Consider the following 17,208-nt stretch of genomic DNA (forward strand, 5'->3'; position numbering starts at 1 on the left):
CTGGGTGTCTTATTTACAAATATTTGTTGAATATTTGCTAATACGGCAACTGGGTCCCAAAGAGCCAAGCTACAAAATGGGAGTGTTGTGTTCAGAAATGTCAAGCGTACACACCACTACCCAGAAATTAGAAGCAAGAATTTATTTGCAATGAACTTTAACCGGAACTCTTTGCAGCAGCTGACAAGTAATCAGGAAGAGGAGTCACACAAGGTGAAGGGCACATTGTGCAATGGAGGAATAATCTTAGAGGTTTGGCTGCAATTTGTCACCTTGGTACCACTGAGGGCTTTCCGATACATGAAGCCCAAGGCAGATTGTCCCTGATGCCCTTCCAGAACTATTTGAGTCTTTCATTCTAATGTCTGGTCTCTTACTTTATACAATTTTCAAAGATGCACATGCGATTCCTTGGAATCAAAAGCTATAAAGACTGTTATTTCCTATGGGAAAGTGCTCCTTCATGGATCACTGCCTTGTTGTGATGAAGGGGCTTGAATAACTCAGAGACCCTATGAGCTATGCTGTGCAGGGCCACCCAAGATGGACAGGTCATATTGGAGAGTTTTGACTAAACATGATCTACCTAGAGCAGGAACCGGCAAGCCACTCCAGTATCCCTGCCAAGAAAACTCCATGGACAAAAACAACAGGCACATAAAAGTTATGACGCTGGAAGATGAGCCCCTCAGGTCAGAAGGCGTCCAACATGCTACTGAGGAAGAGCGGAGGACAAGTACAACTAGATTCAGAGCTGATGAAGCAGCTGGGCCAAAGCTGAAATGTCGCTCAGTTGAGTATGTGCCTGGAAGTGGAAGGAAAGTCCAATGCTGTAAAGAAAAATATTGCATAGGAACCTGGAATGTAAGATCCATGTACAATGGTAGGCTGGTACAATGGCCACCTCGTGAGAAGAGAAGACTCCCTGGAAAAGACCCTGATGTTGGGATAGATTGAGGGCACAAGGAGAAGGGGACAACAGAGGATGAGATGGTTGGACAGTGTTCTCGAAGCTACCAGCATGAGTTTGACCAAACTGCGGGAGGCAGTAGAAGACAGGAGTACTGGCGTGCTCTGGTCCATAGGGTCACGAAGAGTCAGACACGACTAAGTGACTAAACAACATGGGATAGTGGGACATTCCAGGATCAAATCAGAAACCAGGACGGCTTCTGTGAATGTGGGAATGTCCCTGGAAAATAGGGACAATTGGATGGTCTGAAGTGGTTGGTATTTGGAGGCAATGCTCCAGAGAAATATCTGTAATTCTGCCTGATCCCAAGGTTGGGAGGAGGCGTAGGCAAAAATCCTCACATGTAATCCATGCATGCAATTGATTCTCACAAGTGTCTGTCAGTTTGGTACACACATGCATAGGTCCTTGTAAGTAAACAGTAGCAGGGCCTCCATCATCACACCTGCATCAGGCCCCATAAACCCTTTGGATGGACCTGCAAAGATGACTACAAATATGACTACAAAGAATGCCAAAGGCACTCCTCATCCAGGGTGCTATTGATCCTGGGGCCAGCCCTGTCTTCCTGTGTTTACAGCTGAGAATATAATGGTTTGTGTGCTTTCCAGGAAACACAAGCACCCAGGAAATTTCAGAATACAGACTACGGGTGAGTTGATTTGAGTGATGAAAGGAATGATGCTCACAAATGCCCAATGGCCACTCTGAAAATAAGGTAAATGCTGCAACAATCTATGATCATTTTGCTGATTGTTTTCTTCCTTTTCACACTGTTTTGAACACAGCACACCCCCCCCCCGGGAGAAACATGCTTCATTGTAGTTGGGGCAGATGGAGGTGTCTGGTTTCACTAATACAGATGCACCATGGTGTTTCTTCTCTCTGCACTCATCTCAACAGTGATTTCTCTTCTGGTCCACAGGAGAACTATTGGGCAATGCACTAAACTAAACAATACAGTGGTACCACAGTTTATGCCCTTAATCCATTCTGGAAGTCCGGTCGTAAACCAAAACCGGTCGTAAACCAAGGGTGCTTTCCCCAAAGTGGCCTCCCGCTGCCGGTGCCCTTCCAGCATTCAGATTCCAGTAGTAGACAGAGGTAAAGTTCGCAAACAGGGACACTATTTCCAGGTTTGCGAAGTTTGTAAACCGAAAAATTCATAAACTGGACTAGTCATAAACCGAGGTACCACTGTACTGCTATTACCATTTGAAACAGACAAAGTTAATAAATGGTGTGTGGATGATTAGGGGAAAGTTTCCAGAGACATACAAATGGAAGCATGCCAGAGTAAACCAGACTGTGTTTCTGTTTATGTGTCATGTAACATCACATCTGTCTTCAATGCCTTCAACTGCCCCGTGGTCTTTTGATGAAGGGTGGCATATAAATTTAAAGAACCAGAATCAGAAAGTTTTCAGATACAAAGGTACCAATTTACATGTATCCAAATGTGTTTTGAAATCTGATGTTCCCATTTTATGGAAGCTAACTTCTGATCGAAAGTCTTCATAATCAGGGAAGTAAATTTGACTGTTTTAAGATTAGCATTCGTATTAGACTGTAATGAGCTTCAATCAGTGCCATGCCATCTAAGGTAATCCAATTTTCTTATATTTTAGACATCTTCTTGATAAGCAGGATAGGAAAGAGATGATTGATTCATGACATTTTTGAGGCTCTGTAGGGAAGAATTATTTGAATGACTGCTTGGTATTTTATGTCTATCATTCAAGGCCAGCCTTATAAAAGAGAGTTTTTAAAGCATTTGCTTAAAACTCAAACAGCACTATGTTAATTTGTGGTGCTATATAAAGAAGTCATTGCTTGTACTGATTATACAGAAAGCTATGTAGAAATATTCCCTCTTTTTTAAAAGCTTATATACAATCTAAACACTTCCTTGCTTGTCTGGTTAAAATTTTAATTAAACACATTCCCGTAACTATATACCCCCTTTGCATTTAGACTGCCTAACTTCTATACAACTTGTAGTTGTTTCCACACTGGTGTTGAAATAAATTTATCACACCTTTTAAAGTAATGTAGCTGCGAGTCATAGACAGTTGCTTAAAGAACTTGGAAGACTCGAATCTGGTGACAACACAGTTTGATCCACAGACAGTTCTCAGAAAGAGGAACCCTCCCACACTGCAGTGTGACTGCTTTGACACTTAACTAAGGATTAATAATCTAATTAGAGCAGAGTTGTTATAAATGAATTTGAAACAATGGGACAGAGGAACAAGAGAGGGAAAGAGAAAGGAGACTCAGAGGACATAGATAATGCTTGAGCCAAGGCCCACAGCTTCAGTGAGATATTTCTATTGATTTCTTTAGGCGCTGGAGGAAGCCTTCAAATGTTTATACAACCACTCTGATGGCAACAAATATTGATTTTACAGATTATATAGCAGTCATAGGGAGAGTAAAGCAATGTCTTTGTTCTGATCAACCAATGGTCACAAACAGTATGCCAACTTTTGAGCTACACAGAAATCTTCTTCAAGCTGGTTTTCTTTCTTTCTTTTTAAGGCAAAAATGTTTCCGAGTGAGAGCATTGGTATTGAGCGCTTGTTGTTAAATGGACTCTGTCTTGCTTATTCATAATGGAACAATTTGTTTTGTGCAATAAGAACTCAGCATTGGCTCAGGTCCCAAACTAGGATAAGGTAACATTACGTCAGGAGCCACCGCTGTGTATTATTGATGGCATTGAAGGCCTTTTATGCAAGCTACTCCAATTTCTAAATCTGATAGTTCTTCTAAATCAAAATTATGCCTCATCTTATGTTCTCTCTCGAATCAATTTTGGAGGGGGGAAATGCAGTGGGAGAATCCAATGCTAAAGCATTGTCAGAAGCTAAGCAGGTATGGATCCAATCAGAAACCTAGAGAGGAACATAACCACTTAGGCTGAGCCCACTGCATCAGGCCAATGTTCCCACAGGTGCCAGAATGGAATGAGAAGCCATCTTACATCCCTATCAATGATGCATCACTCAATAACTGGGGCCTGGTTTTCTTGAACAGACAATGGGGTAAAACCTATTCCTGTGCTGTACCATTTCAGTCAGGGCCGGATTTAGATGAAGAGAGGCCCTAAGCTTCTCCACTTGTGAGGCCCCTCCCCATTCCCCACCCTCACGACTAGAAGAAAATGGAAGAGTGTTATAAACAAAACTGAGTGAAGCCAAGGATGATGGTGGGTATGTAAAATTCTGCAATTGACAATTTCTTCTGTAAAGGACATAAGATGTTATTGTTAAATACCATGGTGATTTTTTAAAAATGCATAAAATTAACACTGAAAAACTTTTGCAGTGTTGAACTTTGTAAACCTTTTGTGGAATAAGCATTATTTCTTAGAAAAACGAAGTTGTAATGTTATTCTTTTAAAAAACAACAACATTGAGTTTACAAATTATATAGCCTGGAAAGTATAAATAATATGATCCTGATTACCTGACAGTATGGCACTTTTAGAATCCACTTTATGTTGTAATTAAAAAGTCAGTTTTAAAATACATATTAAGAAGTAAATTACAACCATCAAATACAGTAATGCTAAAATATTCCCCCCCTAGCCTTCCTCATAGCAAAACCATCCAAAACTTCATCACAATTTGTTTGTCTAAGTTTGTCACTTTCAATGCACAGAATGCTGGACAGGCCACAGGCTTGGTCTTCCTGTTAAATACCTGCTGGGATTGACAAGGCATATGACCCTTACCTGAATCTCATAGCTCTCCTGACAGGTGATTTGGTCTGCAGCCACAGTGTGGAAATAAAGGAGGAGATTGCCCACCAGATACCAGCACTCTATTATTCAAATTATGCCCCAGTGTTTTTCTTACAATCCCCTTCTCAATGAATTAATTTTAATCTAGCATGCAAATTCTCAAAACTTTCTTATTTGTTAATGTGAGCAACTACAGCTCTCACTTCATTACAAACACTATTTCTATCTGCAACACACAAGCCAACCTGCTCCTCTTCCTTTCACAGATATTTTGTTTCCACTTACAACTGTAGCTGCCTCTGATTAGGTATCATTTAACTCTTTGGGGGGAATTAGCACCAGTTTTCCTATAACTTGATATTGCTGGATAGTTCAGACGAACTGCAAAAGGATTTTTAGTTTGCTTTCTGTTGCCACCCTGGAACTTATCTTTATTGGTGCCACTTTGTTTTATACAATTCCTTGAAAATGAAGAAAAACAACTTTTCTGCTTATATGTGTTTATAATATAATTTTGATTACTGAGAACAAACAGGATTGTACAAAAACAAGATTGGGTGCAGGCCTGGCCAGGACATTGGCATCCTGTGACAAAGGTGACCTGTGTGCTTGCTTGCTTGCTTGCTTGCTTAACAGCTGTTGGGACCTTCAAGGTCCCTGCTCTCCCTTCTTATGGTCTTTATATTGGACCTGGAGACTCCAATAGAGAGCATTCCATGTCAAGAAGGAGGGCAAGTGGGCACCCTATCAAATGAGAGGACAGGAGCTACACGGAGCAGGGCCTTTTCATTGCTGGTGCCTTGCTCTTCCCAGGCTTGCTCTCTTTTAGCCTGTAATTTGAAGCTTTATAATTTAGGAAGACTTTGGAAGAACTGGTTGACAAGTCTTATCAGTCACTGATGTATGAGTGGATTTTATTTGCTCTTATTCTGGGCTTCTGGTGCACCAGCGTTTACACCAGCATAATAGAGTTGGCCAGGATGCCAGAAGGGATACAATGTATGAGCTTTCTTCATTATCTGCACAGCAGGGGGTGTTCAGTCAGCAGTGCAAAAGCTGAGCTGAAGCGTTCCTTGCTGGTTGCCTGCTTTCAGCAATAGGGATCGCTGTTTAGTAGTACCCAATTGGTTAACTGTCAGATTCTAGAGCTCCCTATTGGTGGCTCTTAGGTAATTCACAAAATACAGAGTCCATTCATAAAGCATAGTGTTCATTCATAAAGCAGTAAAATAAATCTCCATTGCTAAATATTAGGTGTATATTTCAGTGGTTGAATGTACAGGTTTATGGCCATGTTGTAGTGTACTGCTTATGCGACTGTGAATAAAAGGTGGCTGGGCTCATCCTCCCAGGGTTTAGAGGGTGATCGGTGACAAAACTGATTTCCAATTAGTGCCCCCCCCCCCCTATTTCCATAACAAGTCCTTGAGTCTTTACTTTGAATGGTGACACCAGGGACCTAGAAGGTGCAGGGCTTGTCAGTCCAACCCCTGCACAGTCTCATCAGGGCTGAACTTAAGGCAATTGGAGCAATTTGGCCAAATTGGGCCCCACGGGCCGTTCCTAAGACGGCCCCTGTGCCAGGGCAATCTAGATGGATTTTATTTATATCTATAAGATTTTGCCGACTTTGGCTGTGAACTGGGGCCATACAAAAAAACAACCACTAAAGTTGGGCCCCACTTCTTCAAATTGGGCCCCACTGGCTAGTCCTGAGTCTCATAGTCGCTGGGCCTGAGTTGCCCTGCCCTCACATGACGTCTTCGGTTTGCAATTTTGGGAGAGTGGGGGTTGCCTGCTGGGGAGCAGGTAGGCTGGTGAGGCCCCCTAGATTTAGAGGCCCTAGGTTTCAGCCTACTTAGCCTATACATATATTCGTCACTGATTTCAGTCTGTGGTGTAGGGGTTTATAGTTGAATGGTCCCCATATGGTGAAGAAAAAACCCTTTCACTAATAGTAGATGTGAGAGAAGGGAACTTCTCACAATTCTTTGTACATTGGGGAATTCACTTTTTTGTATGAGCCCCTATGTGAAGAAGTGCAGGCCAGGAAGATCTTGACTTTCTTATCTTCCTTTTGTGATAACCAGGCCTATAGCATCAGGAGATCTTGAATGTGTGAGCAGCTGTCAAAAATCAAATGCCATCATATTATTACCTCAAGCATGACATATTTCAGTAAGGTACATAAATGTGTGAATCAGCCCTAAATCTGTCCTCTTTCGGCTGGCTTTCAGTGTCAATTACCAGGCTGCTACATAGAAGAGAAAGGAGAGGGAGGTTAATTTGTAATTTTAATCTGGTTGGAGTGTTGTTCTGACAGTTTATATATTTTATTTTCTTCAACAGCTTCATTTATCTTTTGACCTTAAAGATGTTGCAATCTTCCTGAACCCATGGGAAATGGAAGGGTAAAAATCCAACTAATCTAATCATAGATAGCATATCTATCTTGTCTCTGCCTTGGCTACACGCCATGGTCACAGCATCTTAACACCTTCTGCTCCCTGATATGGTCAAGCAGAACCCATTCAATGCTCAGAAACTTGCATACTGATGTTAATTCATAGGGCCAAAAATGCAATACCTATAAATACTGATGAGATGATGGCTGATGTGGGCTTTCCTCACTCATTATGTTCATTACCTTTCCTCCATACATGGCAGTGACAGCACTGCCAGGAGACAAGGAAGGTGGCACCACCCTTCTCCACTGCTCATTCCTGCCTGAGCATGGGTTACTGCGGCAAGGCTATCTCTATCCAGAAATGGTTGTAGGCGGTGAATCAACTGAAGCTGAAAATAGGCTTTCTGGGCTATTGGGCCTTTAGTGCCTAGCTAGATCAAGAAGTTCTCCCAAGCTACACACCTCTTCCTTCACAGGGATTGGAATCCCATCCAGAACAGGCTATCTACCCCTGTGTCCAGACTCCCAGCACCTCTTGGACTCCAACTCATTTTATTGGCCTTCCTTCAGCCCATTACTACCTCCAGACAGCTCCCTAACACTTGCACAATCTTACCTGCTTCAGATGAGAGGGGGAAACAGATCCGGGTGCCATCTAAATATTGATGGCATTGCTCCCTAACCTCCCTGATGACTTCATATAGATGTTAAGGAACATAAGATTTAATTGTGCATATATTTGGCTGGATTGTGCTCTTTATTAGGAAGGATTCAGAAAATATTCTCATTTTAGCATCTGAATCAGCCCTGACACAACTCTTCTAGAATTTAGCATTTTACATTTCCAAATATAATATACACCACCCTAATTTAAAATAGCACCTCTCTTCATTGTTCCACACTAGCTTTGGGTCTCATTTCTCCTCAATTTTTTATTTATTTTACAAATTAAAGGTAGCATAGTTTTCATTCTGTCAGTATTTCTTCTTCCAGTGTTGCTTTTCTGTTTACTGAAGCAAAGTAGCCTCTCTCTTTTTCTTGGAAGTCAATGAATTGCACTCTGCTGAATATGTGTTTCAGAGATAACAAGTAGATGTCTCTCTGAAAGATTCACTGCCCATAAAAGGCCTATTATTGAGTGAAATGGTTTCCAACATAATTGATCTATTTTGAGTATTTTCCAGTTTGAAATGGAAGAATGTATAGAAGAACAAGCACTCGAGCCTGCGTTAAACAGAATAAAAAATGCCTGCATTAAAAAGGAAAGTTGGTTTTCTTTTAACATGAAAAATCAGTTGGCTCTCACTGGACAGGTAAATAAGAGCTTTCAGCTCACCTGTCAGTTCCTTGAGCTGTGTTTGCAAACAAAAGTGGGATGGTTTTGGACATCCTAGGATCAGATAACTAGCAAAGGTTCTGCCCCTGACATCTTTCCCTAAAGCACAATGCCTGCAAGTCAGTTTTGTCCAAAGACAAAACCCTAAACTTGAATAGCCCAAAGGATTTTGTTGCCTTGTCAACTAGCAACACTGTGATGACTTTCAAGTGCATATTCTATTTTTATATGATTTATGACATTTTTGTACATGATATCACCATCAACAACAATGAAACAACCAGAAACCTACTATCTTTCAGACCAACACAGAATCTGTTGAAGCAGGGTGGAGGGGGACAGTTCCAGTCATTTTTTCCACTCTTGATCGCAAGAAGCTTGCATGATGCTTGGTAAGTGCTTTAAAAGCAAGCATCCTGTCCCTAATCATGCTCAACAGATAGGGATTGCAGCTCCTGATCTGGAGATAGTGTCCATTACTTTAACAGCTCCAGGTCAGGAAAACTATAGTCTTGCATCCTCCAGCATTTAGCAAAGGAGGGAGGACAAATGGCTGGCTGTCACTGGGACTGTTAAAGTAATGCACTCGCTCTACAAAAATCCAGGGCATGTTAGAAGCCAGCAGTGCTAGCTAACATTTAGCTTACTTTGGGACATTCCATATATGCACTTCTGACACTTATGCTTTGTTCTACAAAAATGCAGGGCATGTAAGAAGACGGTGCTAGATCCAGCCAGTGGTGCCCCCAAAGCAACACCCCATGTTCTGCAGTGACCAAGCAAATGCCTCTGGGAAGACAACAAGCAGAGCATTAACTCTTCCCCCTTTGCTGCTTTCCAGAGAGAGCGGAGGCTTATTCAGAATTTGTACTTATTTTAAAAACTTATATTCAGTCGACTTTCTGAGGAACTCAAGATGTCTCACACATCAGAATACCAGAATATTCAAATACAAAAAAGGGAAAGGGGAGGAAAAACAACCCGAGTTTAACTCAATCATAAAAAATGACAAAAGAACCAGTAACAATTCCAACACAGACAAGCACCAGATGGAAAATTAATCAGCCAGAGGCCTTTTTTGAACAGAACACTTGTCAATTTTATTCTCCCCTCCCCAAACCTTTTACAATCCTCACATCCAATTTATTCATGTCTATGGGAAATGGTATTTTAGTGCTTCATGAGTATAGCCTACCAACATAGATTCTCCAAAAGACATACTATAGACTCCCTTCGAATAAGGCAATTAGGTCATCAAGTTGGAGTTGTTCCTGTTTATCCCTAGCTGGGCTCCCGTGCCTTTCCTGGCTACAGGGCGGCCAAACATTCAACAAGTTTGGTGCAATGCAAAAATGAGAAAAGCTTCACCTATGCCACTTCTGCCTGCCTACATACTATTCAGCACAGAAGGCTTTAAAAGTGGGTGAAACACTGTTGTCAAACCACTCCTTTCAACAATAAATTTAGAGGGACTGTGAACATCCCAGGGAAGTGAGCTTCCAGCTACCCCACTCTCTGCCTATAAGAAGCTGCTGCAGGAGAGGGACTGTGAGCAAAATAATGGAAGGGGTGTTTCTAGGGTCAAGGTGGAACTCTCAAGCTCTCTTGTTATTTTTTTCTATTGCCGCCATGTGTGATGCTGTTAATGTCATCTTTGTGTAGTACCGTATTGGCCTGGATATAAGCCTCACTTTTCCCCCAAAATTCCGAACGTGAAAAGTTAAAGTGCGGCTTAAATTCGTGACCTTACAAAAATTGGCTTTTATGATTTCGCTGCTGAAACAGATGTACGGTAAAACGGAATGGGTGTGAGTGCCTGTGGAATTTTAAACGTGCGGCTTATATTTGGGTGCGGCTTATATTCGGTCCAATACGGTATATTTATAGTACTGACTTGGGTTGTTGTTGTTGTTGTTGTTGCTATTGTGCTGTTTAAATGTTTTTATGAAATTGTTGTGATGGCTGATTTTGATATTTGGTTTGAGCATGATTCTCTTTGTGGAAAGGTGGCGTGCATATAAAATTACCATGGTGATTTTGCTTTTGTTACAGTAGTCAATGTCCATTAGTCTCTGTTTAGCAATTATTTATTTTACTTATTTGCAAAAAAAATTCTATACCACCAGCATTAAGAAAAAATTAACCAACAATAAAATTGCACTCACAAAAGAAATGCAAAATACACCACAAATTGGTAGATCAGATTAACACATCAACAAAGCTGAAAGTCTGAGTAAACGGTTGTGGTTTAAGCAACGCATCTGCCTTACTCGCAGTTCATAGGTAATCAATGAGATGGAGATAATCCAACTTTAAAAACTGTTTGCAGCAATTCCTTCATCCAGGCAGATTTATAAAAATCTGACATCAGCTAGAATGCAAAAGAATAGGGACAACAGTGCAGATATTGTCTGGGTAGCTTCATCTTGGCAATTATAAGTTGACTGGGGACTGGGTTTCAAGGTTACTTATTAAACTGCATGTAGTAAAAAAAATAAAATAGATAGGTTGCTGGAGGTGGTTACTTTTATATTTCCAGGTGTTTAGATACAGTGTGTCGGATAATTCAAGCTGCCAGCTAATTAGAGCAAATAAACACATATTCTTGAACATTTGAATCATATTGACCTACAGAAGGCTCTTGCAATTTCATTGGAACAAATATCAAAGAGGCAAACACTGCTGTTAGAGAGAGAAGCATATTCCCTGCATATGTTTTGTAGAACAACCTACCTGATTTTATCACTGCTCATTCAGGTAATTTGTCTACCTGAATGCCTATCAGCTTGGCTTGTTCAGACTCACCACATACCAATTATTGTCTTGCTCAATCCTTGGTAGAGGATGATGGTGGAAGAGCCAACAAAAACCATTTTCACACAGAGTGGAAGTAAAGAGTGGAATTGACACACGTGATAGCTGCCTGATAGGCTAAAATATAGTAAAAACTCCAAATGAGTTGTCCCCTGTGGAATTCTGTGTTCTACACATTTAAGAAATGCCATGTATTACTCTGTGGCACCTACACTTTTGTTCAGAAATATTTACTTAGAAACACAAAGCAAAACTGACCTATTGAGGGCTGACTTTGATGCCCCATGTGATAACGGAACTGCTTAAGCATGCACCCACCTCTCATTTCAACACATGCTTGTTATCCAAAAATAAATGCACAACACTTTCAGAAACAATGAACTGCCACTCTTTTTCTCTTCCTAGATCTTTTGTAAGTAAATAGTGTGGTGATGCGGAATGAGCATATCAGATTGAACACATTCCAATGTTCTAAGCCATGGGTAGGCAAACTAAGGCCTGCGGGCTGGATCAGGCCCAGTTGCCTTCTGGATCCAGTCCGCGGACGGTCTGGGAATCGCCACATGGATCACCAGCGCACAAGTTCTTTCCCTCTCCCTCACACGGCGGTGGCGACACCTCCTCCCTCCCTCCTCCTGGCTTCTCCCCGCCCTGCCTAGAGGAGGAAGGGGGCTGGGCTTTGTTGGTGTCAGCAGCAGCAGTGCTTGAGCGGCCGCCATTTTAAGCAGCCCCTCTCTGGAGCCCTTTGTGCGCCGTTCATCATCCCTCTACTGCCGCCGCCAGCCCCTGCTGCTTGCAAGACACAGGTAAGCAGCCACCGGGGCTCATGGTGCTGTTGCATCTTTCTTTTCCTTCAAAATATAGTCCAGTCCCCCACAAGGTCTGAAGGACAGTAGACCAGCCCCCTGCTGAAAAAGTTTGCTGACCCCTGTTCTAAGCCCACATGCTTCTCAATGTGGTGGCACAGTTGTTTGAAATAGTTTCTTAAGCTCTGATCCAATGAATACTAGCCGTTCCTAAATCCTGTTGAAATTAACAGGATTTAAGTTGGTCACTTATAACTTGACCCATTGATTTTTAAGGGGACTTGGCAGTTACTGACTTCTTCTGGAGTTTGAATTGAATTGGGACCAGGGTGCTAGGGAGAGGTGGGTTAAGCCTTCCCTATGTTGTTTACCTGTTCGCCGCCACCCATTCAAGAGCTAATGGCAGCTTGGAATGGGGGTGGGTGGGCTTCCAGTTGGGAAATGGAATGGGGGGCGAAGTGCTTATTTTACTTTTTCCCAGTGCCATGGGCCAATACAATCCTACCTTCAAAGCTTCTTTCTTTAGGAAAAGAAATGGCACATCAAGAGAACAATCATGGCTCATCTCATTTGACCCTGAATCTTGATTGATTCCCATCAGTCACATCACATTCTTTCTATTCCTTGATCGAATAAATTTGATTCTAATCAGGCTCCAAGTGTGAACACTCACAGATGGTGACTCTCGAAATCTGTGTTCTGACAATAATGACACATATGAGCTGAACATTCATTTTCCCAAACAAGTTGGGATCGTAAAACCCTGTTTCATAAATGTGATGGCAGCTCCAAAAGGACTGCTTCTGTGCCTGAAGGACAATCATTTTAGCATGGAAATGAATTGCTGAGTGGAAAAAGCATCTATTTTATAGAACTGCTTTACAAACTGATAAGAGAATCAGCTAAGCCAGGCATAGGCAAACTCAGCCCTCTAGATGTTTTGAGACTACACTTTCCATCATCCCTGACCACTGGTCCTGTTAGAAGACATCTGAAGGCAGCCCTGTTTAGGGAAGCTTTTAGTGTTTAACAGACCACTGTATTTTAATACTTTGTTGGAAGCCGCCCAGGGTGGCTGGGGTATAAATTATTATTATTATTATTATTATTATTATTATTATTATTATTATTATTACCTATGCCTGAGCTAAGCATTGACTCACTATGAGGTATGATTTGTACAATAATTTAGAATCATTTTAGGGAATCTACTTCCCCCGACACCTCCTGTTAGAGTGGAGGAGATTTAACCCAGGACAGAGCAAGCATTGAAGCAAGGAGATGACAATACTGGTAGCCAGGGTGGCATAATGTAGAAGTGGCATCAATACAGGTAAGGATAGACAGTTTAGTCTTTTTCCAGTCCATGTAAGCTTAACAAATAAGTCAACTATATCCCACTTGCATATTAATTTGTAGGTTTTTTTAAAATTTTAAAAATCCACATAAAAACCATTTTAAAATTTATTTTCTTTCCAACTTAGAAAATTGGTACATTTTGACGTGTTCTTTGAGCTGAGAACTGTATTGCAAAATTGAGAAAAGTGTGAAATCTGCAAGAAAACTGCCTTCCACAAACCAGTTCAAACGGTGTGGATCAGGTCTTAAATAAATAAATAAATCCGAATTTGCAAAGTATAATTTCCTCAAGCATCCCTAATTATGGTGTTCCAGGGGTTCATGCAATAGTAGCATAAATTGGGGCATAGCCACACCTTATGTGTAGCCCCCCCTCCAAGAGTCTTGGGAACTGTAGTTTATTCTTCACAAAGCTACAGTTCCCAGCATTATTTGGGGGGAGCCATGTTTTTTAAATGTGCTTTATCTATACAGTGTGTCTGTGACCTTGTTTAAATTGCTAAAGTTTGCAACATGCCAGCAGCTATCTAAAAGAGCATTGGAAATTTGTTATGATCTTTTCCATGCAGAATGCCAGTTCACAAAAGAAAAAGGGTTCCCAGCTTGGGCACACATCCCTCATCACAGTCTCTCTTCCTGGTTCAGTGCCTACAGAAGATGCCCTACCTGTTATCTTCCTAACTCAGATATTCCCTGTTTCCTGGATCACAACCTCACTTACATAACATATTTGGGGCCCTGAGCTAGTTGAAGTTTGATGTAGAAACAGTCCACACACTGCTATATCATCCTATGACAAGTTATGATAGCTATTCCACAGTCATACAGATTTTCTCTCAGGCCAGAATGAATATACCAAATAAAAATTGTTTAGAATTTTTTTATTTAACTTAAAAGAAACAAACTGACTTTTTATTATTATTAAATTTTTATACCGCCGTATACCCATAGATCTCAGGGCTGTTCACAACATAGAATTACAATATCAAAAACACAAAATACATAATAAAAATGAGAATAAAGATGACTCAACAATCCCCTCTTCCAAAACACATTTAAAAGGACATTGGATGTCAATCACTCAAAGGCCTGGTTAAAGAGGAACATTTCTGCCTGGTGCCTAAGGGTGAATAATGAAGGTGCCAGCCAAACATCCCTGGGAAGCACATTCCACAAATGGGGAGCCACTGCAGAAAAGGCCTATTCTCACATTGCCATTCTCTAGAGCTCTTGTGGAGGAGGCACACAAGGAAGGACCTCAGAGGATCATCTCAGGTTCTAGGCAGGTTCACATGGAGACCTTTGAATTGAACATAAGATAGGATTATAGTATGTGGGCCTCTTGAGTTTCCCAACTGGACTGTCCACAGTATGTGTTTGTAGTAGCTGGGAGTGGGAATATTTGCTTTTTTCATAGGAAAGGCTCTGTTTAGGTCAGGGATAGAGCACCAGTGGCCCCTCAGAAATAATTGGACTACATCTCCCGTCATCTCTAACCACTGTTCCTGGTGGTTGGGGCTGATCAGAGTTAGAGCCCAACATCATATGGAGGGCCACAAGTTCATGATTCCTGCTTTAGATACTGAGATCCAATTCTCTCAATCACTTTTGAGTCACTAACACCACCCAAAGGCAAGCATTTTCTCTTACTGTGCCCTGGCATGATGAAATCTGGTTTCCCCCCCACGGAAAAATTCCAGTGAACAGCAACGTTGTTCTTGACAGGAGAATGCCAGATTTCACTGCGTTGTGACCCAGTCAACTGCGTTAGATGTCAAGCGCATGGAAATGGTGTCGTCTCAGGAATGCATTCCTCTCCCAGTCATGTTGTTTCTGGCCTTCTTCTTTGAAACCAATGTGGAGTTCTTTCCATATACCACTGTCTATTGTTTTGCTCGGTTTAATACAATCAAGATGGCTAATTAGGATTACTAATTAGGAGAAACCTGACAGGATTTCAAAGGGCCCAATTCTCCTCTGACTCACACCAGTGTAATTTAAGAGTAATCCACTGAAATTTCTTTACACAGCCGTAACATGAGAGAGCTAGCTTCAAGACAATAAAGATTTGCAGTGATTAGTTAGAAAAGTGATTTCTCTGTCATCTTAAGAGGCAAGTAATTCCTTTCCACTTTGAGATGGCATTCCCCAAGAGCTGAAACTACAATGTGCAAAATCAGGCAAGGGAGGGGGGCAGCATTCTTGGACAATATTACTGTATTCTGCTTGTCTCCGACACAAGTTTATTGGATTCTGAAGCTTACTGTCATTGCTCACATCTATGTATTAGTCTCGTTTATGTAGTAGTTCACCACTAAAACAAAAACAAAAAACTCATTCTTCATTATTGTTTCGCTGAACAGATGCACTGGCATTTCACGGCAGCAACTTCTGTGAGCCATAATTGGTTGTCAATATGCTTTCATATAGTGAAACTTCCATTGTGAATTCAATACGTTTTTCGTTTCTTGGACATTAATTAGGATCAGATGCTGGATTATAACTTCCTTTTTGACCCAGTTTTGAGGAAATATTTTTAGATTGCTTTTATCTTATAAAACATTCACATTTACACTACTGGATGCATTTCTGGAAGATTTCTTTCCCAGAAGAATGTATTACTACTACCATCTATATAGTGGTAGAAAAGTAGGGTATTCTGAATGAAAGCCACAAGCCCCAGACCCTGACTCTCAAAGCCAAAGCATGCATCCCCATAGCCTTTTCCAGAAGGTAACTAAGGGAACCGTCACAAAAGGTGTGTTCTGGTCTCCTGTAATCTCAGCACTGCCTTTATGTATTCATACACTGATTCAAATACATACTGAGCCCACAGTCTTATGGACTCTTACAGGGAAACGAGTCTCAATGAACTCAATGCTATCATTTCCAGATTATCTCTATTGAGCATTCAACCTGATTCGTTTGAAGGGAGGTTATATGATTTCATGTCAAGCAAATGTTATCCCACACTTTCTAGTGCGTTTCTTGTCACTTTCCTTATTGCAAATAGTCTGCTTTTGGCGGGGTGGTGGTGGTATTAGTTGTGCAAAAATGTCAAATCCACTTCAGTTGCACAACCTGAATTTTCCAGTGTGCCACTGAATTCCACGCACAAAATGGCAGCAATCTGGAAGCAGTCTGAGACTTACTTCTAAGTAAAAATACTTAGGATCCTGCTGCATGCTACTTGAATTTCCATGACCTTACTGGAAGCACATATTCCAAGGCATTTCCATAGACTATTAATACTTTGGAATCCAATGTTCCTTTGTTCTGAAAGAACCTCCATTTATACCTTTCTTATGAGCCATTTTTACATTCCAAGTAAATGGGTTCATATTTTCAAGAGAACTTTTATGACATCACCCTCACATGGACAGTGTCTATCAGGTGGGTTGTAGATGGTGGCCCAGCATTAATCACAACTACTTGGGAATAATCTCTATTACCACTGCCTATTCAGTTTATTCTGCCTATTCTGCCTAAACTGCCTATTCAGTTTATTCACAGTGCATCTGAATCACTAAGTGTCTCATTAGCTGCATCTGTGAAATGCCTTCAACTGAGAAATGTTGTGGTTGGGATGATGCCCAGTAACCAGAAAACTCTGCCTCTATTGTATAATAAGCCAACCTCTGGTTTCGCAGAAGGAAGCCACTACTTGATTAGACAGTCAGCAAGCAATGAACATGCTTATGTGTAAACTCATCCTTACTTTCAGTAAGGTATCACAATCTTCCAAATATTGTTTAGAAATGAATT

The sequence above is a fragment of the Podarcis filfolensis genome (genome assembly GCF_964270895.1).
Source record: "Podarcis filfolensis genome assembly, chromosome: 11".
Lineage (NCBI taxonomy): Eukaryota > Metazoa > Chordata > Lepidosauria > Squamata > Lacertidae > Podarcis > Podarcis filfolensis.